Here is a 26,834-nt window from a genome sequence, read left to right on the forward strand (position 1 = left end):
AAAAATAAATAAATAAAATCTTAAACTCCAGTTGAGTAAGGCCACCTTGCTGGGGAATATGACAGTGGAAAAAGGTAAAGCTGGAGATGCTAGAATCTCATGGAGCAGAAGGAGAAAGCACAAACACAATAGAGCAGAGCCAAGAACTAAGAAAAGAACAGCTGCATGAGCATATAGATCATGTCATTTCTGATCCGGCACCACACCTATGTAGTCAGGTGTACAAACACTTCCTTTTGGCTTGTTGTGCAGATGAATTGGATTTCTGGTACTTGCAATGGAAGACCAGATTAACACATTTTTATATTTCAGTTGGACTTTGGAAAAAAATAAAATTGCATTTGATATTGCAATTATAAAGTATTATTTTTAGATGGTGAGAAATAAGAAAATGTTCTACTCTACAGTTTATTATAAATAGATAAGAAATTGGGAAAGCAATACTGAGAGGCTGCATGTTTATGGCATAAACCTAACAAATATATCCAACATCTCTATTCTGCCCCCTTGACTTTTTATTTCTGGCTTCTCTGGTGTTAGCTGAAAGGCAAACATATTTTTAAAGAACTGGGGCTGAATTTCTCTAGTTCATTGGGATGATGGTGGTATGTATGTTGGGGGTGGGGAGAGGTGAATATTTACGTAAAGCCAATTTACCACCTCATTAAGACTTATAATGCGCCTAGTAGACACCTTTACAATACATAAATTCTTGACAAAGCTTTGGTGCTTTACTGCTGCTCTGAGAAGAGGAAAAAAATGTCCCATTCAAGAACCTGTTTACATGTGGAGATGTATAAATTATGCATTCTTAGCTGTACCAGTCTAGGAACTAAAAAGAATAGAGGACAATAACGCAAACCCATATCATATTATAAGGTGTCCAGCTATCCTCAAAGCCTGCCCTAGTTGTATCTGGATATCTCTGGGGGTTGCACAGCTTGATCTTACTTCCTCTTCTCAAAATGTAATAATGAATATGGTGAACAGTCATGAATCATGAGAGAGCAGTAGTTAAGAGTATGGGTTCAAATCCCAGCTCCACCATTAACTAAATATGTATGTACCCTTGGGTCAATCAGCACAATGGAGATGGCAGAACTTTCCTTATACAGTCAAAATGATTTTCAATGTTAGAGACTTAACACAGTGCCTGGCACACTGTCAATTAAGATTTGTTAAAATTATTGTTACAGTTGCATTGACTTGTACCTCAGTGTTTTTGTAGTGCTGAGACCACAGAAGGCTGAGCTTTCTACAGGGTACTGAAAGTGCTACTTATGAAGCAATTATTTAGATGAGAATAAGAGTTGCCCAGCTGTGCCCAGGCAAACATAAAATCACAAAATATAATAAGAAACATGTTGCTTTAAGCCACTAATTTTGTGCTCTGTTAATTTTCAATGGGTAAATGAAACACTAAATATTTGTCTGTTTTATAATAATGTAAATAAAATATTTCTCTTTTTACTAAATTCCATTTAATTTGCTTACTTGTTTGTATACAAAAAGGCTATTATTACTGTATATTACTTATTATACAAGCAGGCAAAAAAGTAGGTTTACAGTAGTGAGTACACAAAACACAGAGTTTATTCTTGTATTATTATTCATTAATTATTGTATTATTTTTCATAAGAACAACTATAAACCTACTTTTGCCCCACCCTATATATTAACATTTATTTTCTACATTAAAATTTTAAGAAGCCACTGTGCTGAATTCTCATATTTTAAATCAATTTAAATTAATTTTAAAATTAAAATTTAAAATTAATTTTTAGATTTCTTATATATAAAATCATACTAGTGGCAAAATATTCATATGTTTCTTATCTTCACCTGAGGACATTTTTTTCATTGTTTTCAGAGAGCAGGAAGGAGGGATAGAGAGAGGAGAATACAACAGCTGTGTGAGAGAGAAACCTCTAACAGGTGCCTCCCACACATATGCCAATGAAGTATCAAACCTGAAACCCAGGCATGTGCCCTAACCAGGAATTGAATCCACAGCCTTTCGGTGTACCTGGCAATGCTCCACCCAACTGAGCCACATATGCTAGCGCTACTTTAATTTTTTTTTAATATTAATACCACTTATTTGTATGTCTAATTGCATAAGTCAGTATGTCTAGAACAATGTTAAAATACAGTGGTAATACTGGGCTTATATTTTATTGCCAACTTTAATGAAAATGCTTCTAGTATCTCCATCTGGCTTTAAACAAAATCACTATAGGAATATTTCCTTCTATTCTTATTTTACTTAGAGTTTAAAGTATCTTTTTAAAATACCAGGAATAGGCAGATTAAAACCACAATGAGATACCACTTCACACCAGTCAGAATGGCCATCATAAACAAAGCAACAAACAACAAGTGTTGGAGAGGCTGTGGAGAAAGGGGGTCCCTAGTGCACTGTTGGTGGGACTGCAGACTGGTACAACCACTATGGAAAGCAGTATGGAACTTCCTCAGAAAACTAAAAATGGATCTGCCTTTTGACCCTGCAATTCCACTGCTGGGACTATATCCTAAGAACACTGAAACACCAATGCAAAAGAACATTTGCACCCCGATGTTCATAGCAGCACAATTTACAATAGCTAGGTGCTGGAAGCAACCTAGATGCCCATCAGTAAATGAATGGATCAAAAAACTATGGTACATTTACACAATGGAGTTCTATGCAGCAGAAAGAAAGAAGGAGCTCCTACCCTTTGCAACAGCATGGATGGAGCTGGAAAGCATTATGCTAAGCGAAACAAGCCAGGCAGTGAAAGACAAATACCACATGATATCACCTTTAACAGGAATCTAAACAACAAAACAAAACAAAACAAAACAAAAACTAGCAAAATATAACCAAAGACACTGAAATAGGGGATAGTCTGACAGTGACCAGAGGGGAGAGAAGAGGGAATTTCAGGGGGAAATGGGTAGGGTTTACAGGAACAAATTTGGAGGACACATGGACAAAAACTAGGGGTGGGGGGTAATGGGGGAGAAGGTGGGAGGGTTGGGTGGGTGGGCTGGAATGGGAGTAGGGGGGAGAAAACTGTACTTGAACAATGATTAAAAAAAAAGAAAGTAAAAAAATATCAGGAATAGATATTAATCATTATCAAATTTTTAAAGAATTTTGCTCAACCATCCTAGAATATCATTTCTGATGGATCTTTTCAATATAACATAATTTGGTTTGTTTTATTATTCAGTCTTTTTATAATAGATGATTTCTCTTATTTATATTTATTGTCATAAACAAATACATTTGGTTGAATTTGATCATTTTGTGTAAATTTTTAAATCTTTTTTCCCTAATATTTTGTACATGGTCTATGTTATTTCTTTTGAGTTTGATTTTTTACCATCAGGTATGAGGTTTCATCATACCTGAAACCTCAATTTTCATTTGCTTCGTGATTGGGTGACTTTGTAGTCATATTGTTTTATTTTTCAAGGACTCATTGGTGCTTAAATCTGAATTTTTGCACACTTGAGAAGGTATCTGTTCTTAGCTGGATGAGGGCAAGATCAATTAGCAAAAGGAGCAATAAAGATTCTCTATTGTTTCTAGCTCATAAAACCATTGTGTTTACAATTTTCACTTAGATAAACTGTCAGTGAAGAAAAAGATAAATTTTGAACAAGATATTTTTACCTATAGCATATAGGCGATATTTACAATAGAAAATATATATCTGTAGTTCAGTAGAAAATTCATCTTTGGAAGGTAAAAGGACTGGAGTTGTTAGCATTTAGGGAGTAACTGATTTAGAAAAGATAAGATCATCTAAAGAAACTTTAGATAATTGATAAATTTCCTATAATATGATTGTTTAGAAGGGAAGTGGGAGAGAATGAGAGAATTTAAATGAGAAGATTAGAAAATAGTCAAAGATACAAAGAAATTCAGGAGAAATCAGTTTCATGAAAGTCAAGTAGACAAAAATTCCAAAACCAACATATAGTGACCCAGGGCAAATACTATACATAATGGATAAGAAAGTCCAACAGTGAGTTCTAGAATTTTTAGTACAAAGTTAAACCTTCATTGATTACCTTCAGTTATTGGTAACCTTCATTAGAACAGTTTAGTAGTGTGTGAATGGCAAAAGTCGGATTTTAATGGTTATTGTAATGGGAATTAATATCTAATACACTGAGTGTAAGAATGGGAAAGAATTGAAATACATAAACATCAGGAAAAATTTTTTTTCATTCATTTGACTTTCAGATTCCAAAGAATCTAAACTAAAAGCTTGGTTTGGATGTATAAAATTAGTATTACTTATCTTCATTAATGTAAATTGACTATCATTAATGTATAATTACCAACTATAGAGGATTTATGATACTTATTGTCAATATGGGTCAAATTATTTTGTGGAAAGTTATTTAGTTGAAACTAAACCCTTTTCATGAAGCCTCAGTCTTTGTAGACTCATGGAACATTACTCTGTACAAGATTTTAAAGGAACAGAAAGGCTAAAATTTTAAAGGAAAAGAAAGGCTACAAGCTCTTGGGAGAGTTCCTGTTGCCTCAGAGAATGGGTCAGTGGTTTCTCAAGTCCAGTAACTGTATGTTATACTATATTCCAGTGTCAACAATTGGCGTAGAGCACTGCATATTAAATCATGGGGGTATAATTTTTCTGGGAATCTGTGCTGTGAGGAGAAAAGCAGAACATAAAAACCCTAGTCTCTTCCCCACCACATTGCCACCACCTGTCTCCTCTACCCTCCCACTCACCCCACCACTTCATTTCACCAGCACAGACTGCCCATAAGCATGGCATGTAAGTAACATTTTGTGGAGATAGGAGGCACCTGGCAAAGAATCTAAACAAAAGCAACAGAATCATTAAATAATTTGAAAAGGGAAATGATGCTATTGTGACAATAGGCATAAAGGATTATCTAGTTATATGATTACATAATCCATCTCCCAGCCCCCTGACTTCATTTAATCTAACTGAGACATGTATCTTTCTACTTTCAGTTCAAAACTTCTATGAATTTTGTAGTCATAAATTTGCAAGGTCCTTAAAAGCATTTCTGCTTATATCTGGACTATGCCCACTGTGAGTGGTTTAAAGGTTGGTTGGTTGATTCTGTCATTACTTAAAAAAGAAAAGTTAAAATAAATAAATACATACATACATATATACATACATACATAAGTTAAAAACTTATTTAAAAAATTATTCTTGTTGTAATAACACCCATGGGTTTAACATGATTACTTAATCACCATGCTTTTTTTATCCTATATTCTAGAGAAAGTGTTTGAGAGGCCTAAGAACAACAGAGCAATTGTTTTCCTGAATATGATTTTAGATATTAATTCTTCCATATTTATTACACTAATATTAGGTCGAAATTGCCATTTTGTGTCAAAATGGTCAAATATCAGTAATTTCATATGCTTCATTAATAAACAATTATAATTTCATTGCCATGATCTCTCATCACACATTTTGTAACATCTATACCTAAGCCTGAAGTTCTCTTTCTCACTTTTTTATGGGTTAAGTTTTATTAATTCTTGGGATTCAGTGTAAGTGATATTTCTTCCAAAAAGCTTTCCTTGACTTCTGTCTTAGACCATTCAAGCTGTTATAACAAAAATTACACAAACTGATCTTGGGTGGTGTAGCTCAGTGGACTGAGCACAGGCTGCAAACTAGATGGTCTCCCATTCAATTCCCATTCAGGACACACACCCGGGTTGCAAGCCCGGTCCCCCGTGAGGACCATGTACGGCCAACCACACATTGATGCTTCTCCCTCTCTTTCTCCCTCTTTTCCCCTCTCACTAAAAATAAATTTAAAAAATCTTTTTAAAAAAATCCATAAACTAGTGGTGTATAAACAATAAACATTTATTTCTCACAGTCTGAAAGCTGGGAAGTCCAAGTTCATGGCACTGGCAGATCCAGTGTCTAGTGAGAGACTGTTTCCTCTTCAACACCCATCTCCTCACTGTGTTCTCACAGGGCAAAAGGCAAGTGATCCCTTTTAAATTCAAAGGCCCTTCCCGAAGGCCCTCTTTTAAAGGGCATTAATTGAATTCGTGGGACCTCTGACCCCATGATGTATTCACCTCCTAAAGGCTCTGCTCAAAATATCATCAAAATGAGGATTAGGTTTTAACACATGAGTTTAGGGAGACTATAAACATTCAGACCATAGCAACTCCATGCTAATTTAAATCTCTCTACAATGGGCACTCATGAACATTTCCTTTATACTATGTGTCACAGCTATAATTTTATAATTATGTTTGTGATTATTTGATTAATTGTCTGGCTTCTCCATCAGACTTTAAGCAATATCAAAGTAGAAACCATGTCTGGTTTTATCATTTTATTTCCAGCAACTAATACTATAGCTACCATACAGTATGTGCAAAATCAGTTTAAAAATAAAATATTTGTTTACCATCAATGAAATTACTCTGCCCTTAGAAATGTATACCCAATAAAATAACAATACAGCATCTAAAAGCTAAACACATCTTAATACACACAAGTCTCAGTATTTGGAAAACAGATGTTTATTTTTCTAGTCTGTTATTTTTTACTTCAAGGAGATAGAGAATCTGGCTCATTTAAAGGGCAGTAAGTAACTTATAGATCTTGTTATCAAAGATAAAAATTCTACAGGAGTAAATAACTTTTATAACACATGACCATATTCTTATAAGTATGTTTCAGATAATTACAATGGTGGGAAAAGATTGTTAAGACTATTTTAATAAATTTTAGTTCTTAAAATAAGCTTTTATTTATTTTAAATGATATAAATCCATTTCTTTTGGCCAAAAACTAAATGGTTTTGGGCACTCAACGTTATTAAGTTTCTGTATAATCAGAGTTTTACTCATTACTAAGCTATAATCAATTCTAATCGGCTAATTTAAAAACACTCAGGTATTCAAATGGCTCAAAATTAATTAATATACATAACAGGATAATTATTTATGTGGATAAGTAAAATCTGTATTTACATGGATAAATAAAGTCTGTATTTGTTGTTGAGATAGTTGTCAGCATAGAACATTAATCAAACCAAGTGAAAATTGAATGCACTTAATGACTTAGGAACTATAAATATTCTTACAATTAAACTGAAAAATGACTGAATCAGTATTGTGTGGCAAGTATTTAACAAAATTGAAATATTTTGGCAATATCCAGGAAACTTTGAGCACTTGCCCAGGTATTCCCTAGGGGAATATGCTAGGGGTTCCCACTACATAAACACACAGACACTAAAAGGTGCATAGAATAAACCTCCCCTCCACTTCCAGGAACCAGAGGCTGGCCCTGCTTTGCCTTGCAACAGCTGAAAAGAAGACTAAAAGTTCCTTCCAGGACTCAGTTTTGGAAACAACATATTTTAAATATTTTCCATTTATAAAGAGATGAGTAAAGACCAAAGAAATGAGAAAGAAAGAAATGTAACCAAAAATTTTTGTATATTCTATATGGCACACAGAGGGAGAGGTAGGAATCAGAGTGGTCTCTGAGGGCATAACCCAGGTCTTTCACAAGCTTACGGTCTCTTGCAAATTACAGATAGTAAGGCATCAACAGGTCTTTGTTAAATGAATTAATTAATGAATGAATTAAGGGCTGTGCATCTTTTATTCTTATACATCAAACTTTACTTTTATCTAAAGAAGATACAGAATCTTACAATTATTGTACATTCAGTCCTTAAGTATATTACAAAGTAAAATAGAAACATACACACAAACATACAGACATGATGATAGTAAGGAAATTTTAGGTACCAATACTTATTTTTCAAAACAAGTGTTAACTTTTATTTTTCTTTTGGAGATGATTTATGCAAACTTATAAAGAGAATACAGCCCTGGCTGGCATAGCTCAGTGGATTGAGCGCGGGCTGGGAACCAAAGTGTCCCAGGTTCGATTCCTAGCCAGGGTATATTCCTGGGTTGCAGGCCATAACCCCCAGCAACCGCACATCTCTCTCTCTCTCTCTCTCTCTCTCTCTCTCTCTCTCTCCCCCCCCTTCCTTCCCTAAAAATAAATAAATAAAATCTTTAAAAAAAACAAGAGAGAGAATACAAAAAAGGTAGAATGAACACAACAGTATTTGCCAATAAAATAACCAAGGAAGAGATGAGAAAAAAGTCTAAGATATTGATGGTGAACATACAGAACAGCAAAGTACTTGAAAATTCCAGGTACTTAATCAATATTCATTTACTAATCAAACAACTTGTGAGTCAACAAAAGAATCATTTTAAAAATTAAGTGCCAGTGTAAAGAAGAGTGTTTCTTCAGTGTATTTAGTAATCCAGTAAACATTTATTGGACAACTCAACATCCCACACACTACCCAAATATGGAGGATGCAAATAAGATATGAACACAAGTCATTACATGTCATAAATATGACAGAAGATATGAAAAAGACAAAGACATCAAACAGTTACTTATGACACAAAAAGTTGAGCACTACATTAGAGGATACACAAGGAACTCTACCCAGAATAGGTCAATGAAGGCAAGAGAGGAGGTGTCATTTGAATTTAGGCCCTGAATGATGAATAGGAATTTCATATATGAACACCAATGGCTACTACTTCATAGGAAAAGACAACCAAAATAATTCCTTCATACTCACCTAGGTCTGTACCTAAACAAGAACAATGGGAGAATGTATATATACTGCTGCTGTAACTATTACCACTAAAGGTACATTTTACTGTTAGTTCTTCTGTTAATAATTCTGTGTCAATACTTGTTTTTTTTTCAAGCATTTGTTACAAGAAGTCTATATAATGGGTTTAATTTAAAAAGTATTCTTACTGAAAGGTTATATATCCATTTTATTTCCCTTAGAATATCTTGCAAAACTTCTTTTTTCTATGTTCATAAGTTTTAGAGTTCTGGTCCAAGATAGTGACACAGGAGGGCTCCTGACCTTTCCTCCTCCCACAGACACTCCAAATCTACAGTTACCCATGGAGCAATTCCTTCAGGAAAAAAAAAAAAAAACAAGAAACTAGTGGAGATGTCCATATTCATTGGGTGGACAAGAAAACACCCACACAAAAATGGATAGGAGAGGGTGAAACACACTCTTGCCATAAACTACACCCCTCCCAACTTCCAGGTTCTCCTGAGGAGTAAAGGATTTGAATTCAACATCTAGTATCTCAAACCATTAAAACTTCCAGAAGGATGGGCCCCAGTTCATCTACTTCTGAAAGCCAACAAGGTTTGCAACCATGAGATCCACAACACCATAGTAAATACAGAAACAGTTCTTGGTGAGCTCACAAGGACTCAGGCTATCCACCCCAATTCCCACCCCCAGGCTTGGCACATTAGAAGCAGAGAGAAAGACTATCTCCCAGTCTTTCTCAGAAACATGCTCATTTTTGTACTTTAAAAGCTACTTCCTGAGGGCCCGATATCCAGTCAGCCAGCATCTAGGTGCTGATGGAGATCATCTCCACTGGGACACTGACAGGTCTTGGCACACCCTTAACTACTGGGAGCCACTAACAACAAAGGCAGCTTGCAAGACAATGATAAAGGTTTCAGAGATAACCAAGAGCATGGATCAGAATGAATGGTAAAATTCCTCTCCTACAGGAAACCACTTTACCAAGACTGGGAGCACTGACTGTTTTATCTAATGTGCATAAACCAACACAGAGAGTCAAGAAAAATAAAGAAACAAAGGAATGTGTTCCAAACAATAACAAAAAGGATAAAACTCAAGAAACAGACCTTAATGAAAAGAGGTAAGTGAAGAGGTAAAAATAATGTTGATAAAAATGCTCATTGAGGTCAGGGAAACATTTCATGATTCACAATTCTCAAAGTGAGAATTTCAACAAGGAGATGGAACACATAAGAATATAAACCAAACAGAAATCAAAAAGATGAAAAATAAATCAAAACAGTATTAACTAAAAATTCAAAAGAGAAGTCAAAGAGTAGACTAGATTAGCAGAAGAATCAGTGCATGCAAGACAGGGCAGTTGAATTCATCCAATAAATGGAGTAAAAAGAAAAAAGAATGATAAAAGAATGAAAGTAGCTTAAGGGGCAACATCAAGTGGACCAATATTATATTTACAGCATAGAGATAATAGAAGGAGAAGAGAGAAAGAAAGGGACAGAAAGATTATTCAAAGTAATAATGGCTAAAAATTTCCCCAACTTGGAGAAAAGGAAAAAACAAAACAAAACAAAACAAAATAGAAAAAAAAGACACCAAGATGTAGGAAGCCCAGAGTTCCAAATAAGAAGCCAAAAACTCCACAGTGAGACACACTATAATTAAATTGTCAAAAGTTAAAGATAAGGAGAAAATCTTAAATGCAGCAAGAGAAAAAGCAGCAGTTTGCTATATATAAGGGAACCTCCAAAAGACTACCAGCACATGTTTCAGCACAAGTTTTGCAGGCCATAAGGAAGTGATGCAATATATTCAAAGTGCTGAAAGAAAACATAAACTGCCAACCAGAAAAACTCTCCTCATAAAAGTTGTCCTTCAGAATTAAAATAGACATAGAGTTGTTCAGACAAGCAAAAGCCTAAGGAGCTCATCACCATGAGACCAGTCTTACAAGAAATGTTAAAGGAAGTTTTTCAAGCTGAAGTGAAAGGATGCTAATTAGTAATAAAAAAAAACATGAAAGTATAAATCTAATAGTTAAAGGTAAATATGTAGTTGAATTCAAAATACTCTAGTGTAGTAATGGTGGTGGGGAAATCAATTATAAATCTAGTATGAAGGTTGAAAGACAAAAGTATTAAAAATAAGTATGACTATAGTAATTTGTTCATAAATTCAATATTTGTATGACAAATATTTGGATTACATTAATTATAAGTGGTGACATCAAAACATAAAATGTACAAGGGGGTATAAAAACAGAGACTTTGTGTATATGTTCAAAGTTAAGATATTAGCTTAAAATAGATTGTTATAAATATGTTTTATTTTTTAAAGAAATTTTTTAAAAATATTTTATTTATTTATTTTTAGAGAGAGGGGAAAGGAGGAAGAGAGTGAGATAAACATCAATGTGTGGGTTGCCTCTCACGTGTCCCCTACTGGGGACCTGGCCCGCAATCCATGCATGTGCTCTGACTGGGAATGTAACTGGTGACCCTTTGGTTTGCAGGCTGGTACTCTATCCACTGAGCCACACCAGCCAGGACTAAATATGTTTTATATAAGCCTCATGATTACCACAAAGCAAAAATTTATAGTAGGTATGCAAAATAAAGAGGAAGGAATCTAATCATACCACTATAGAAAATCGTCAAATCAAAAGGAAGAGAGCAAGAGAATAAGAAACAAAAAAATTCAAAACAACTGGAGAATAGTTAACAAAATGGCAATAAATAGATATGTATTGATAATTACTTTAAATGTAAATGGACTGTGTTTTCCAATCAAAAGAAATACTTAGAATTGTTGAATAATTGAAAAAATAAAAATCTCATATATATGCTACCTACAGGAGACTCACTTCACGTTAAGGACACACACAGACTGAAAGTTTAGTGATGGAAAATAACAGTCCTCCAAATGGAAACCAAACAGAAGCAGGAGTAGCTATACTTATAAAAAAGAAAATAGACTCTAATCTAAAAACTAAAAAGAGACAAAAATGTAATTATATAATGATACTTTGATCAATCAACCAAAAGGATGTACCATTTGTAAATTTTATGCATCCATATATACAAAGCAAATGCTAACAGACTTAAACAGAGAAAAACATGGCAATACAAGAAAATTAGAGAACTTCAATACCTCACTTTCAGTGATGGGTAGGTCATCCAGAAAAAACAAAATCCATAACAAAACACTAGATTTAAACTACATGTTAGAAAAGGCGGATTTAACATATACTTATAAAACATTTGATCCAATATTAGCAGTACACACATTTTCTCAAACATGTATGAAAAATTCTCCATGACATCATACATGAGGCCAAAAACAAGTCTTAATAAATTTAAGAAGATTGAAATCATATCAAGCACCTAGTTTGATCATAATGGTATTAAACTAGAAATCAATTACAAGAAAAAAACAAAATTTCACAGAGATGTGGAAATTAAACAACATGCTACTAAACAACCAATGGATCAAAGAATAAATCAAAAGAGAAATCATGAAATATCTTGAGGCAAATGAAAATTATGAAATGTTAAAGGTTCTTATCTCAGAAAAAAAGGGCAAAACAATGAACAGTAAAATGACAACAAATTCACAACTATCAACAACTGAGCCTAAAAAACAAAAATAAACTAAGCAAACAAATGGAACAGGAAGAGAACCACAGAAATGGAGATCCCATGGAGGGTTATCAGTGGTGAGGCGGAGGGGAGAGAATCGGGGGAAAGGTACAGGGAATAAGAAGCATAATTGGCAGGTACAAATACACAGGGCGAGGTTAAGAATAGTATAGAAGATGGAGAAGCCAAAGAACTTATGACCCATGGACATGAACAAGGGGGAGAGAATGGTTGTGGGAGGGGAGATGCAGGGCAGAGGGGGACAGAGGGGAGAAAAATGGTGCAACTTTAATAACATAATCAATAAAATATAATTAAAAAATTATGCACCAAAAATAATGGGATACACCACAAGCAGCTCTAAGAAGAAAGTTTATGGCAATGAAAGCCTACTCTAAGAAAAGAAAGACACATTTCCAACTTAATATATTGCTTGCTCTATGTTTTGCATTTTTAGTTACCCTATTTTCCATCTGTTCTTATCTCATTAATTTTTTATTATAAAATCCAATAGGGTAAACTTTTTTCTTGGAAATTCTCTCTAAATTACACTTGTTAAATATATTATAACACTAATGACAATAGCTATTACCATTAAACAGTGGCAGAGAATATTTGAAATATAAACTTCACAAGAACTAGGAATCTGTGCTATGTTCATAATATAGTCCACAAACTTTTTAAAAGTGTTTAACACATAGTACATGTCAGAAAATTTATTGACTAAATAGATTTTCTACAATATCCACAACTTGCAGGATTTTATTATCTTTACCTTACAGACACAAAAGTTAAGGCTCAAAGTGGTTAAATAACTTTCTAAGAGTAAAACAACTAGTGAGCGGAAGTGTGGAAATTCAAACCTAATTCTATCTTTCAATCAAACATTTCCCACCAAAAAAGGGGGAGAAGCTCAAATAGTCACTTAACTTTATACTTCAAAGACCTAGAAAAAGAACAAATGAAGCCCAAAAGTAGAAGGAAGGAAATAAATATCAGAGCAAAAAAAAGAAAAAGAAATAGAAACCAAAAAATCAATAAAACTAGGAGCTTTTTTAAAAAAAACTTTTATTTATTTATTTTTAGAGAGAGGGGAAAGGAGAGAGAATGAGAGAGAGAAATCAATGTATGAAAGATTGGTTGTCTCCCTCACACCCCTAAATGGTGACCTGCCCCATGAAGCAGGCATGTGCCCTGATCTGGAATCAAACAAGTGACCTTTTGGTCTACAGGTTAGTGCTCAGTCCACTGAGCCATACCAACCAGGTATATTTTTTATTTGAAAAAATAGACAAATCTCTCTCTCTCTCTCTCGTTCACTTTCTCTTTTTTTCTCTCTCTCTTTCCACTCCTCCCACACACACACAAGAAAAAGAAATAAAATAAAATTAGAAATTAAAGTGTAGAAAATATAGAGGATTATAAAATACCATTATGAAATATTTTACCCTTACAAATTGGACCACACAGAAGAAATTGATAAATTCCTAGAAATATATACAATATACAAAGACTGAATGAATCATAAAGTAATAAAAAATCTGAACAGATCAATTACTAGTAAGGAGATTGAATTAGTAATCAAAATCCACTCACAGAAATAAATTTTCAGGACCAGAGGCTTCACTAGTGAATGCTACTAAACATTTAAAGAAGAATTAATACTAATTCTTCTCAGATTCTTCCCCAAAAAATAGAAAAGAGAAGGACACTTCCAACTTTTTTTATAAAATAAGCATTACCTTGATACCAAACCACACAAGCATTCCATAAAAAATGAAAGACGCAGGCTAACAAACCTTATAAAAAAGGATACCATCCTAAACAAAATATTGGATAATAAAATTCAATCGTATATTAAAAGGATCATACACCATGATCAAGAAAGATTTATTTCAGGGATACAATAATGGTTCAATATCATAAATCCATCAATATAATATACCACATCAAGAAAATAAAGGATAAAAATCATATGATCATCTCAGTAGATGCAGAAAAGCATTTGACAAAATGCTAACATAACACTCAGTAGTGAAAAGATGAAAGTTTTTCTGCTAATAACAGGAAACATACAAGGATGCAAGTTTTGCCACTTTTACTCAACCTAATCCTGGAAGTCCTAGCCAGAGCAATTAGGCAAGAAAAATAATTGCAAGACATCTAAATCAGAAAGGCAAAAATTATATATTGAAAACCCTAAAGGTAGCACTAAAAATTATTTGAAATAATAAATTTAGTAAAGTTGCAGGATACAAAATCATACACAAAAAATCAGATGTGTTTCTATACACTAAAACCAATCTATCAGAAGAAGAATTTAAGAAAACAATCCCATTTACAATCATATCAAAAAGAATACAATATCTAGGAATAAATTTAATCAAGAAGTTGAAAGATCTGTTCACTGAAAACTAAGACAATGATGAAAGAAATTGAAGATGACACAAATAAATGGAAAGATATCCTATATTCATGGATTGAAAGAATTAAAATTACTAAAACATTCATACTACCTATAGCAATCTACAGATTCAATGTAACCCCTATCAAAATTCCAATGGCATTTTTTACAAAAATGAAAAAAGTAACATTAAAATTTTTACAGAATGACAAAACATCTAAAATAAAGAGAAAGAAGAACAAAGGGAGGCATCACAGTTTCTGATTTCAAACTATATTACAAAGCTACAGTAATAAAAAAGTATAGTATTAGCACAAAAACAGACATATTGATCAATGGAATAGAATAAAAAATGCAGAAATAAGTTCGCAAATATGTGGTCGATAGATTTTCAAAACAGGAGTAAAAAATATACAATGGGGAAAGAATAGTCTTTTCAATAAATCATGTTTCAAAAACTGGACCACTATATGGAAAAGAATAATAGTAGACTCCCATCTTATACCATACACAAATATCAACTCAAAATGGATTAAAGTCTTAAACATAAATGCTAAAACCAAAAAACTCATTGAAAAAAATAGGAGGGAAGCCCCTTGACTGCAGTCTTGGCAAAAAGTTTTTTTGGATTTGACACCAAAAACAAAGACAATGAAAGTAATAATGAACATGTGGGATGACTTCAAACTAAAAAGCCTCTGCATAGTGAAAAAATCTCTAAAAAATGAAAAGGCAACCTACAGAATGAAAGAAATGTTTGCAAATCATATATCTGAAAAGAAGTTAATATCCAAAAAACACAAAAACATATAACTCAATAACAAAGATACTAACAATATGATTTTAAAAATGGGCAAATGAACCGAATAGACATTTTTCCAAAGAAGACATTCAAATGACAAAGAGATACATGAAAAGGTGCTGAACATTGCTAATCATCAGGGAATTGAAATCAAAACCAAAATGAGATATCACCGCCCATCTGTGAGAATAGCTATCCACAGAAAGGCAAAAGATAACAAGTGTTGGCAAAAATGTGGAGACAGAGAAACCCTGTGTACTGTTGTTGGGAATGTAAATCAGTGCTGCCACTATGAAAAACATTATAGAAAAATCGATGCAGGAGGATTGAGAGGTGTATATCCAAAGAAAACAAAGTCACTATCTCAAAAAGATTTCTGCTCCTCCGTATTTACTGCAGTGTTATTTACAATAATCAAGACATGGAAATAATCTAAATTTATAGATGGGTGAAATGTAAAAGACAACGCATCAATACAATGGAATAGTATTCACCCATAAAAAGAAGGAATCCTACTGATGGTGACAACAGGAATAAACTTTGAGTGCATTTTGCTAAGTTAAATAAGTCAAACAGAGAAAAAATGACTATATGGCCTTATTCCTTTGTAGAATCTAAGAAACTCAACTCAGAAACAGAGAACAGATTGGTGGTCGGTCACCAGAGGCAGGGGATGTGGATGGAGAAAATGAATGAAGGTTATAGAAATGTACAAAATTCATGTTCAAGATAAGTTCTGGAGATGTATACAGACTGACTACAGTTAATAATACTGTTTTTGCATATTTGAAAGTTTCTAAGACTAGATCTTAAATTCTCATTACAAGAAAATAAATGTAACTATATGAGGTGATGATAACTATATGAGGTGAGGTAAGTTTACTATATGTTAAGTAAACTTATTGTGGTAATCATTTAGAAATATATACATATATCAAATTGTTATTTTGTACACTTTAAACTAATACAATATTATATGTCAATTCAAATAAAACTAAAAAATGTATTTCTTTGTTTTCTGTATTGTCTTTTTGAAATTATGGTCTCTATTGTTTCCTCTCAATTTTCCTGCATCAATTTTTCCACTTAAGTGTAGATATTTTCTGGCCAAAATCCTATTTCCTATATGCATTGTCTGGGTTTTTTCACCTGGTTCTAACCAGATATCTGGATTCCCTAAGTTAAAACTGATTGTCAGATGCCTATTGATTATTCATTCAGTTCTGGTAAAAGAGCTGGAAACAAGATGTATGGCTTATCTGTACCAGCATCAATTTTTGGTCAAAGGAATTTTTATACCGTTAGAAGGCATTTGTTAAAACTAGCTATTCAAGATAGTGTTCTATAACCATGAAATTTTCTACAGAATAAAGTAACTTACAGAAGACTGAAGTGCATGAAAGATGCCTGACCTTGCAGAAAACTACTGGGATCCACAGAAATGGCTCATTTTACCTCCCATTCTGTGTTTCATGTAACTATGACACTTTGCTTCCTTGAGGAGATAAGAAAATACCAAAAATTAGATTTGAGTGTCTGAGCTAAACTAAAACTCATGGGAGCTTTTCCTGGGTGCTCTTGGTGGTATGCTTTCTCTATCTTATAAAATCACAAAGAAGTAAGTACTTTACAATTCCCTTGAAAAGACAATGAATTATGAAAAATGTTATAAGAAATAAACAGGGGAACATTTGTGCCATTCTACCTTTTGTCTCAAATTATGCTTAATCATCATTATATTATGCCTTACAGATTATTTTTAATATATGGTTATTTTATAGATGAAAAATAAAAATAATATAAAATAACATTATAATCAGAATAGTAGCATTTTCCTTCTCCAGAATGTTCCAGTGAAGAACATATGACTGTCCCTAGATGATTGACTTCACTTCTACTGATGACTTAACAATATGTTTCATAATCATCTTAATTGTGAATGCCAAACCATAAGACTTGAGGGAGGAGAGCATGGGGAGTGTGTAGGAGTACACAGGAATGGGCCAGCCTGTAGGGTGCCCAGGGGTAGACCGCCCAGGCTTTCTGGCACACTGGGAGCCTATGACCTGGGCTTTCTAGGTGGACCACCACTGCTGCCCACCCCAGCATGATGGCAGCACAGAGTTGGGGAGGCTGTAGATCATCTCAGGACCTGTGAGCTACCAGGACGGCAAGAGAAGGCCTGGGAGATGTGGGCTCTAGAAATAGCACAGTAGAAACAGGCAGGTCTGAGGCTGAAGACCCCTGGAGAGAGCAGGGACAGCATGCCATCACCACCTTGTGTAATAGTACAGCTAAGGGGATCTTCCCAATGCCATCTTGGAAAGATTCAGAGAGAAACTTTATCTAAAATTGTAGGTGGTCTTGTAAGATGGTCAGACCTAATGGTAAGAGATTGTGTGATTTGGAGGGAGAAGGGGCACATGGAGAGCAGGCCCCCCAGGGACCCATGCTACAGCAAGGGGGCCATAGAGAAAAGGGAGTTGAGATGTACCCAAGGCTTGGCAGGGACCTTGGCATAGGCCTGTGCATGTTGGCAGGTCACAGCAGTTTTGCTAACCAAAAACTCAGTCATAGAACACACAGAAGGAGCAGGAAGACACAGTGCAACACAGCTCACAAGCAGAGGGCAGAACAGAGTGGAGAATTCAGGCTAAAATTCCAGTGAGGAAGCATCAGGCATAGGTGTTGAAGGCGGGAGCTGAATGCCTGAGATTCACTCTAGTCTGCCAGAGCCTTTCACAGACAGGCGAACCTAACCCCCACCTGCAGTATTACAGGCTCAGCAGAGCAACAAGGTCAGGCGGCCCAGCAGTTTCCTGCTGATGTATACATTTCCTCAGGGGAAAGAAGAAAAAGGTCCTGCACCAGACACTATGTTCTACACAGCTCCTCAGGCTCTGATTTACTAAATCCAGCAGAGCAGAGAAAATAGAGACAAGCATAACAAGACACTATCTTCTCTTCAGCAAAGGTATTTAATGTTTATTTATATCCTTCAAGTTTGGGCATAACATAGCATCAGGTTTTATAATATAGTTTATTTCAAATCTCATATATTGCTCTTCCTTCTCTTATTCCATACTACCTTCTTCCCCCTACTTTGTGTTTTTTGTTTTAAATTCTATTTTCCCTCTTGCTATGACTTGTTTCTATACCACACTATTAATATTGCTCCCCCCACCAGCCTCTCAAAACCGTTTGTGGCTGTCATTAGTCATCTCACATCCCTTCTCCTATTCTAAAATACCCTTTTTCTCTCTCCACCCTTACCAATCATTGCTCATAGGTAGTGAATAAGGTTGTTATTACAATTCTGCAATCTTTCTAGATAGTGACTATCTTTGCATTTCGAATCTCAAATTTCACTGTCCCTCTCCCCTAGTCCATTTTGCCTTCCTCCTTCCCTTTCATTTTTTTGTTTTAAATGTTAATTTTTCCCTGTCTTAGCTGGGTTTTCATTCCACACTCTTAGTATTCCTTCTCCCTCTATCCCCTCAAAATAACTTCTATTTCCTCTACACATCTCTTAAGCTCTTCTTTTTTTTCTTTGTGCTTTCTTATTCCACCTGTATAAGTCTTAGCTCATTTGTTGTTGATATCTCCATAGTAGAGATTTTTCTGCAATTATTGCTATATTATTTGAGATTTTATATATACATATATATGTGTGTATGTGTGTGTATATATATGCAAATATATATAATTTGTTGTGGTGGCGGTGGTGGTAGTGGTAATGGTCAGTTTTTCTCTCACTAGATATATACAAATATATGCATTTTCTTTAAATTTCAATTTTTACTTAATACTACATGCTTCTCCTCTCTTACTCCATTCCAACATCCCTGCTTCCTTTTTTTGCTGTTTCTCATATTTTAATCTTTCTTTGTTGTTTTTATTTCACTATAACTTTTATTAATATAGATGTGATTTTTTTCTTTCTCCCTGCCTTTTCCTCCCACCCCCCTTCACCCCAGCCCTTCCTGCCTCTCTCCCCATTTCCACCCCACCTTTTGATTGTCCATACATCCTTTATAATTGTTCCTATAAAGCCTTCACCCTTTTTCCCCATTATCCTCCTTCCTTTTTCAGTTACAAAGTAAATTTTATTTACTTTCCCACTTTGCCTTGTCTCTATTCCCTACTCTTATTATTGCCCTTCCCTCTACCCTCAGAAAATCACTTTTCTTTCAGTTAGTCATCTCATATTTGTTTTTCTTTTCTTATAATGGTCTTTGATGCAGACACCGGCCCACAGTGTCCACGTCATTATGGATGAAATGAGACATTCACACAGACTGTTGAGTCTGGTGGAGGAAAAGTGTCAGCATGCCTTTTCTCTTAAGGGGAGCAAAAGCCTTGGCCTCCGCCATGACAGGCCTTGTTTTCTATCTCTTGGCACATTACATGATGGTCCTCATTTACCACGCCCAGGTTCACTTTAGGTGGTTACCTCATACAGTAAACAAAGGAGCCAATGCTGCTAATCACATCACAGAAGAGGGATATTTGCAAATGAAAAGGCAAAAGTGGTTGAACAAGTTACACTCATCCTTGGAAGGTTTAGCATGAATTTTAGGAAGTTACTTTGCAGCAAATATCCTCAATTCAGGGTGAGGGAGTTTTAGCAAAAAGCAAGACTCATAGCAGACTAGGTACATTGCAGGCCTGATTCCCCAAGGGAAAACCTATCCATTGGGCATGGGTCCTGTGCATCTCCAAGTCGGAGCTGGGCCCATGCCATGCAGAACTATCTCCTACAGTCTTAATCTCCTTACACCTTTATTAATATTGGCACATTGGCTGTTGACAGTGTAATTGTGGGTGGAGTACAGCTTTGCAGGTGTGGGTCTGTTTCCTGGGGTGCTTGCTTTTTGTTCTGGCAGGACTTGTACAACAGCAAACAAGACATGGAGGGTAGAGTGACTCTCAGTCAGTCAGCCAGAGGGAAGAACCCACCAAAGAATGACCCAACAACCAAAACCCAATTACATCCCCATAAAAGGCATAAAGGGCTACACAAGAGAATCAAGTGCAACTGATAAAGGAGACTGCACCACAGAGTCACTAACCAGAGACGATCACACCACAAACACAGGGAGTCAAAACAGATAAATCTAACAGGCAGAAAAAAACAAGAAGAGTCAGCTGAAAGGGGGAGACAAAGAAACAACACCAAATCAAAAGGAAAGGAGGAATCCCCAGAAAGACTGCTAAATGAAATTGAGGCAACCAAACTATCAGACATCAAGTTCAAAATAATGGTTATGAGGATGCTCAAGGAGCTCAGTGAGAACTTCAAAGAACTCCAGGAAAGCTTAAAGGAACTTACTGTAAACTACACCATCATGAGAAAGGACACTGAAACTATCAATAAGAGATGGGAGGAAATGAAAAATACAATACAGAAGAAAGAAATAAAAGCAGGTAAAATGAAGCAGAGGATAAAATCAGCAAGCTGGAGGACAAGGTAGAAAGAAATTCCCAGACAGAGCAAAAGAAATTTTAAGACTCAGAAAGAATGAAGAGGGGGTAATGGAGCTGCAGAACAACATGAAACATAATAATATCTGTATAATAGGGATATCAGAAGGAGAAGAAGAGGAAAAGGGATAGAAAACTGTTGGAAAAAGGAATGATAGAAAACTTCCTAACTTGATGACAGAAATCACACGAGTCCAGGAAGCACAGAGGGTCCCAATCAAGACAAACTCAAAGAGGCCCACTCCAAGATACATCACAATTAAAATGGCAAAATTCAAATACAAAGAGAGAATCTTAAAGGCAGCAAGGGAGAAACAAAAAGTAACATACAAGAGAGCCCTGATAAGGCTAGCAGCTGACTTCTAAACATGTATATTATAAGTCAGAAGTGAATGACAAGGAATATTCCCAGTGCTGCAAAGCAAAGGTCTGCAACTAAGACTACTCTATCCAGCCAGGCTCTCAATTAAGATGGAAGGCCAAATGAGGAGCTTCCCAGACAAAAGAAGGCTGAAAGAATATTCCTTCATCAAACCAGTATTGTGAGACATACTAAAGGGACTGCTTTAAGAAGAGAAAAAAGAGAGTAAATATAAATGGATTAAATGTTCCAATCAAAAGACATAGGGTAGCTGAATAGATAAGAAAACATGACCCACACATGTTGCCTATAAGAGACCCACCTCAGAACAAAGGACCTACACAGACTGCAAGTAAAGGGTTGGAAAAATATTCCAAGCAAATGCACAGAAAAAAAAATGCTGCAGTAGCAATACCTATATCAGACAAAATAGACTTCAAAACAAAACCCATAAAAAGAGACACTAAAGGACACTTCATAAACTCAATCCATCCAGAAGACATAAACATTATAAATATATATACACCCAACATAGGAGCACCCAAATACATAAGGAAAATCTTGGAGGACTTCAAGAAAGATATTGGCAGCAGCAGAATTATAGTAGGGGATTTTAACACCCCACTGTCAAAAATGGGCAGATCTTCCAAAGAAATAACAAAGATATTGTGGCACTGGACAGCAAACTAGATCAAATGTACTTAACTGATATATGTAGAGCCCTTTATCCCAAAGAAGCAAAATACACATGCTTTTCAAATGCACACGGAACATTTTCAAAGATAGACCACATGGTAGGTCACAAAACAAGCCTCAACAAATTCAAGAAAATTGAAATCATATTAAGCATTTTCTCAGATCACAATGACTTAAAACTAGAAATCAAACTAAATGAAAAAACTCAAAAACACTCAAATTCATGGAGATTGAGTAGCATATTGTTAAACAATGAATGGGTTAACAATGAAATCAAGGAAGAAATAAAAAAATGTGTGGAAATGAATGAAAATGAACACACAACAGACTAAAACCTGTGAAACACAGAGAAGGCAATCCTGAAAGAGAAATTCATAGCAATACAAACCTACCCAAAAAAGGCAGAAATATTTCAAATAAATAACCTAACCCTACAACTACAAGAACTGGAGAAACAACAATAAACAAAACCTAGAGCAAGTAGAAGGACAGAAATAATCAAGATCAGAGCAGAATTGAATAACAGAGACTAAAAGAACAATTCAAAGGAACAATAAATTCAAGAGCTGGTTCTTTGAAAAGATAAATTAAATTGACTTATCAATTTCTTGACTCATCAAGAAAAAAAGAGAGAGGAACCAAATAAAGAAAATCAAAAACAAAAGGGGAGAATTACAACTGATAATACAGAAATATAAAGGATCATAAGGAATTATTATGAAAAACTGTATGCCAAGAAATTCAAAAACCTTGGCAAAATGGACAAATTTCTAGAAAAATATAATCTTCCAAAACTGAATCAGGAAGAAGCAGAAAGCCTGAATAGGGTAACAGATAGTGAAATTGAAGCAGTGATCAAAAATCTCCTGACACACAAAAGCCCTGGGCCAGATGGTTTCACAGGTGAATTTAACAAAAGATTTAGAGAACTAACTCCTATCCTACTCAAACTATTCCAAAAAAATCCAAGAAGAAGAAAGACTCCCAAACTCCTTTTATGAGGCCAGCATTATCCTAATTCCAAAGCCAGATAAACACACAACAAAGAAAGAAAAGCATAGGCCAATATTGCAGATGAACAAAGATGCTAAAATTCTCAACAAAATATTGGCAAACCGGATCCAGCAATATATTTATAAATTAGAACACCAACTTACAACATAAACAAAAATAAAATCAACATTGATAAAAGACTTAAATATAAATCATGACACCATAAAAGTCCTAGATGAGAACATAGGCAGGGAAATTTCAGATATCCCATGCAAAAATGTTTTCACCAATATGTCCCCTACTGCAAGGGACATAAAGGAAAGAACAAACAAACAGGACCATATCAAATTTAAAAACTTATGCATGGCTAAAGAAAATAGCAGCAAAATGAAAAGGGAACCAACTGTAAGAGAAAACATATTCGCCAATGATACCTTGGACAAGGGTTTGATTACCAAAATATATAAAGAACTCATATGAGTCCACAACAGGAAGACAAACAATTCTTTTTTAAAATATATTTTATTGATTATGCTATTAAAGTTGTTCCGTTTCCCCCTTCACTCCCCTCCACCCTGTACACCCTCTCCCACCCACATCCCCCTCTTTAGTCAAGTCCATGTGTCATACTTATAAGTTCTTTAGCTTCTACATTTCCCATACTATTCTTACCCTCCCCCTATCTATTTTCAACCTACAATCTATGCTACTTATTCTCTGTACCTTTTCCCCCTCTCTCCTCCTCCCATTCCCCTATTGCTAACCCTCCATGTGATCTCCATTTCTGTGGTTCTGTTCCTGTTCTAGTTGTTTGATTATTTTCTTTTGGTTTTGCTTTAGGTGTGATTGTTAATAATTGTGAGTTTGCTGTCCTTTTACTGTACATGTTTTTTCTTTATCTTCTTTTCTTAGATAAGTCCCTTTAACATTTCATAAAATAAGGGCTTGGTGATGATGAACTCCTTTAACTTGACCTTATCTGAGAAGCACTTTATCTGCCCTTCCATTCTAAATGAAAGCTTTGCTGGATAGAGTAATCTGGGATATAGGTCCTTGTCTTTCATGACTTGGAATACTTTCCAGCCCCTTCTTGCCTGTAAGATCTCTTTTGAGAAATCAGCTGACAGTCTGATGGGAACTCCTTTGTAGGTGACTGTCCCCTTATCTCTTGCTGCTTCTAGGATTCTCTCCTTCATTTTTACCTTGGCTAATGTAATTATGATGTGCCTTGGTGTGTTTCTTCTTGGGTCCAACTTCTTTGGGATTCTCTGAGCTTCCTGAACTTCCTGGAAGTCTATTTCCTTTGCCAGAATGGGGAAGTTCTCCTTTATTGTCTGTTCAAATACGTGCTCAATCTGTTGCTTTTCCCCTTCCCCTTCTGGTACCCCTATAATTCAGATGTAGGAACATTTAAAGAAGTCCTGGAGGTTCCTAAGCTTCTCCTCATTTTTTTTTAATTCTTATTTCTCCATTCTTTCCTGCTTGATTGTTTTTATCTTCCTTCCGGTCCACTCTATTGTTTTGAGTCCCAGTTTCTTTCTCATCACTATTGGTTCTCTGTGCATTTTCCTTCATCTCTTTTATGGTAACCTGCATTTTCTTGTCTAATTTGTGCCCAAAATCAACCAATTCTGTGAGCTTCCTGATCACCAGTGTTTTGAACTGTGCATCTGATAGATTGGCTATCTCTCGGTCGCTTAAAATGATGAGTCCTGGGGCATTGATCTGTTCTTCTGTTTGAGACATGTCTCTCTTTTTTTAGGGGGGTAGGGGGGGAGGTCTGGTTGTTCCAGTTATGGTGAAGGGCAGAGCCTTAGGTGTTCACCAGGGCTGGGCACCCCAGTTGCTAGATTGTGACATTGTATGTGGGGGTGGGGGTGGGGGGGAACAATGGTGGTAGCTCCGTTCTCCTGGGACCTCAGTCCCTTCTCTGGGATCCTGGGTTGTGCACTCTGCCCTGGTCCACAATCACCACCTCACTGGGTCTGCCAGCTGCCACTTGCATAGTCAGGGTCCACCGCTGTGATCTTGCGTGCCCCAGATGCCTTATGCACTCCCGGTTGCCTTATGCACCCAGTTCTCCCTGTTCTCTGCATGCCCCAACCCGTTCCCGTCTTCTCCTCTCCACCCCTCCTACTGGTCTGGATGAACGGGTCTACTTCAACTTCTTGGCTGTCTGACTTCCATCCAGATAAATTCTCTTTCAGTTCTGGGTGTTATTCTGCCTCTAAGTTGTTGTTCTAATCTTGGTTGTGTGTGGAGGTACGGTGTGTCCACCTATGCCTCCATCTTGCCAAAGACAAATAATTCAATTAAAAAATTGGCAAAGGAAATTGGACCCAAGGAGGAACACACCAAGGCATATCATAATTAAGTAACCCAAGACTATAGATAAGGAAGGAATCTTAAAAGCAGCAAGAGAAAAAGAGATAGTTACCTACAAAGAGTGCCCATAAGACTATCAGCTGATTTCTCAAAAAAAAACCTTGCAGGCAAGAAAGGGCTGGAAAGAAATATTCAAAGTCATGAAAGGCAAGGACCTATATCCAAGATTACTCTATCCAGCAAAACTACCATTTAGAATAGAAAGGCAGATAAAGTGCTTCCCAGATAAGGTCACATTAAAGGAATTCATCATCACCAAGACCTTATTATATAAAATGTTAAAGGGACTTATCTAAGAAAAGAAGATCAAAGCTATGAACAGGAAATGACAACACACTCACAACTATTAACAACTGAACCTAAAAAACAAAAACTAAGGAAACAACTAGAACAGAAACAGAATCACAGAAATGGAGATCACATAGAGGATTATCGGTGGAGAAGGAGAGTGGGGGGAAAGGTAGAGTGAATAAGAAGCATAATTGGTAGGCACAATGTAGACAAGGGGAGGTTAAGAATAATATAGGAAATGGAAAAGCCAGAAAACTTATATGTACAATCCATGGACATGAACTAAGAAGGCAGAATGCTGGATGGAGAGGGGTGCAGGACAGAGGGGGATAAAGGATAGAAACAAATGGGACAACTGTAATAACATAATCAATAAAATGTACTTCAAAAAAGGGGCGGCAAAGGACCTAAACAGACACTTTTCCAAGGAGGACACACAGAGGGCCCATAGGCATATGAAAGGATGCTCAACACCACTAGTCACCAGAGAGATGCAAATTAAAACCACAATGAGATATCACCTCACACCGGTCAGATTGGCCATCACTAACAAATCAACAAATAACAAGTGCTGGTGAGGTCGTGGAGGAAAGGGAACCCTGTTGCTCTGTTGGTGGGGATGCAGACTGGTGTAACCACTGTGGAAAACGGTATGGAATTTCCTCAGGAAACTAAAAATGGAACTGCCTTTTGATCCAGCATTTCCACTGCTGGAATTATACCCTAAGAACCCTGAAATACCAATTCAAAAGAATCTATGCACCCCAGTGTTTGTAGCAGTGTTGTTTACAAAAGTCATGTGCTGGAAACAGCCTAAGTACCTGAGTGGATCAAAAAACTTTGATACATTCACACAATGGAATACTACACAGAAGAAAGAAAGAACTACTCTTCACAACAGCATGGCTGGAACTGGCAAGTATTAAACTAAGTGAAATAAGCCAAGTAGTTAAAGAAAAATACCACATGATCTCATCTATAAGTAGAACCTAATGAACAATACAAACCAGAAAGCAAAAAAGAACCAGAGACATGGAAATAAAGAACAGCCTGACAGGGACCAGAGTGGGGAGGGGAGGATAACAGGGGAAAGGAGAGCAACAT

This window comes from Phyllostomus discolor, chromosome 4, assembly GCF_004126475.2.
Source record: "Phyllostomus discolor isolate MPI-MPIP mPhyDis1 chromosome 4, mPhyDis1.pri.v3, whole genome shotgun sequence".
In the NCBI taxonomy this organism is placed as follows: Eukaryota; Metazoa; Chordata; class Mammalia; order Chiroptera; family Phyllostomidae; genus Phyllostomus; species Phyllostomus discolor.